Source organism: Suncus etruscus, chromosome 13 (genome assembly GCF_024139225.1).
Source record: "Suncus etruscus isolate mSunEtr1 chromosome 13, mSunEtr1.pri.cur, whole genome shotgun sequence".
Lineage (NCBI taxonomy): Eukaryota > Metazoa > Chordata > Mammalia > Eulipotyphla > Soricidae > Suncus > Suncus etruscus.
Window position 1 is genome coordinate 53,140,599 of NC_064860.1, and position 2,786 is coordinate 53,143,384.

Here is a 2,786-nt window from a genome sequence, read left to right on the forward strand (position 1 = left end):
TATGGGGCAAGTTAAATTTATATCATTACTTGAAGACTGACATTAAATTAGTCTAGCAATCATTTTTAAAGAATAAATGGAATTGTTTAGTTTTAGGTTTTAAAATACTTGAATTAGAGTTATTTAATTCCTTTGATTATACTAGCATGATTTTAATATATGTGCACATATTTATATAAATAATTATTAATGTTATATTAAATTATTTATTAGTACAAGTTTCAATATTGAAAACAGATTTTTATTTTGATAACTCTTCAAATATAATTAGAATAAGTTAACTAAAAATAAAACTATTTAACAGGAAGTAGTGTGCTGAAAATAAGGCAGGATATTCCAGATTTATATTTTTCTCTATCATTTTTATTATATGTGCTTGTCAATTTAGAAACAGGAATTTTATGTTCATTTATACAGTTCTGACACACCTATCACTTCCCCAAAGCTATAGGCTCAGCGGGTCACCTATCAGGATATTTGGTTCATCTGCTCTACCAATTCAGGTGCATCATCTGAGATCTGAGATCCTGGTCTTAAACCAGGATTTTTCAAGCTCCCAGAGGTACATGCCAATCACTTACTTAGCTCTAGACTCAGCCCAGTACCAATCAGACATTCAGTCCATTTGTCTCCCTGTCTCAAAACCATCAGATGCTAATGCATCCTCGTGAAGTAATTCTAATTTGTATCCAATATTTCAGGCATATTGGTCTAATACTTATTTCTTTATGCAATATATAACTTCAAAATTCAGTTGACCAAATCAAGTAATTACTGGGCAATTTTTTTTCTTTCATCCTCAAATTATCTTGATTGTTTAGAAAAATAAACTGAAAGGCAGATATATTTGTACTTTTTTCATAATCAAATCAATAGATTAGTTTATTAAGTTATGAAGAACTAAAAACTCCAAAAAAATCCACAAATTAATTGTCTGGAGCAGTGGTGCAAGTGGTAATGCATTTGTTTGCCTTGTGCGCACTAGCCTAGAACACACTACTTTTTGATCACCTGGCGTTCCATATGGTCCCCCAAGACATGAGTGATTTCTAAGCGCATAGCCAGGAATAAACCCTGAGCGTCATCAGGTGTGGCCCAGAAAAAGCAAAAAAAAAAAAAAAAATCCACAAAATGCAAAGAAACAATTGGGAAACCATGGAGGACAACTACTATTAGGGATATAGAGAAAAACCTAGATAAATTTTCAAGCCTATCAAAATGCCTAAGCCTTGTAGATGAGTATCTAAATTCAAGGATAACCGTGGGGTGCCACTTAGTTCTCTTCCCACAAGCATAGGAAGTCCTCCAAAATAAAGGAACTAAAACAGAAATTCACCCTTATTTAACAATAGTTTCTTGCTGAATTTGTTTGCTTTCTGATTCAGTTTTCTTGGATTTTCTGCAAATCATGGCTGTGTATATTGTTAGAATTTTTTGTTGTTGTTGCTTCTATAGCTTTTAGTATAGAATGGAGGATAGCAAGGGGATCAAAAACTGATCAATCAGTATTTTTAATTGCAATGGCTCAAAGGAGACCATTTCAAAAAGAGGAGGGGAAGAGAGAGGGAGTTGCATTATGCCCCTCTGCTTCTAAAGTCTTATTTATCCATAATTATGCAATATGAAATGAATCATTTTGTATCTCTTTTGCCTCTTTTTCTGGAAGAAAGGAATTCTGAAATATAAGCAAAATATAATTAAAGAAAAACTGAACAGCACATCAGTAGGACATTTGCCTTGCACTCGGCTGACCCAAGACCACCACGGTTCCAACTCCCGGCATCCCATATGGTCCCCCAAGCCAGGAGCGATTTCTGAGTGCATAGCTTGGAGTAACCCCTGAGTGTCGATGTGTGGGCCCCCCTCCCCCAAAGCAAAATCAGTAAATAATGATCTAGAACATCTGGAGAGAGTTTGTAAGTAAGTTACTTTCCTTGCTTGTAGCTGATCTAGGTTTGATCCCTGGCATCTCTATCTCCATCCACTTTTCCAAAGCACCACAGCAGTGATCTTTGAGTTCAGATCCAGGAGTAAGCCCAGAACAAATCTCAAAACAAACAAACAAACAAACAAACTTTTAGAAATAGGGAAATGACTCAAGTAACTGAGAACATGCTTAGCATACTTAGATTAAATAGATAATGTAAGGTCTACAAATAGCTCAATTTCACATTTCAATGAAAAACTAGCTTTATTTTGGAAGAAAATTCATATTGTTCAATTACGAGAAGTGTTCCTGATGGATGTAGAGTAGGAAATATCCCAAATCAAAACCAGAAAGAGAATAAAAGTTACTTATAAAGTTGAAGTTATATTTAATTATCAATCTCTGAGTTTAATTTTTTTTTTAAATATGAAATGCTTCACAAATTTCCATGTCATCCCTGCGCAGGAGCCATGCTAATCTTCTCTGTATCATTTCAATTTTAGTATATGAGCTGCCAAAGCAAGCACTGAGTTTGATTTCTAAAAAGGCAGGGTCCCAAACCAATATATGTTATCTTGGTAGAATCCAACTAAGGTCAGGTGTGACTATTGTGACTCACAACTACTATTCCTACACTGTCAGATCATCTATCAATAGGAGGCCTCAAACCCCTCAACATCACCGTGTGGTTCTATAAAAATATCCTAGGTGAATATGAGAAATACTCAAGAAATTGCTTAAGTCTTATGTTGTGCTAAGAAAAAAATGTTAAAAACTATGGAAATTAAAGTTACTTAAAATATAATTTGAAAGATAAATACATAGAGATGTAATTTTTGTTTATGTAAGATAAACATTC

General features: G+C 34.0%; 1 non-coding gene across 1 annotated transcript; it reads right to left on the reverse strand.

Moving 5' to 3' along the window:
* Positions 1 to 2,347: 2,347 nt before the first annotated feature.
* LOC126026762 (U6 spliceosomal RNA) lies at positions 2,348 to 2,454 on the reverse strand. The gene has a single exon (XR_007501983.1). It is a non-coding gene; the product is annotated as a U6 spliceosomal RNA (small nuclear RNA).
* Between the last annotated feature and the right edge of the window lie 332 nt (positions 2,455 to 2,786).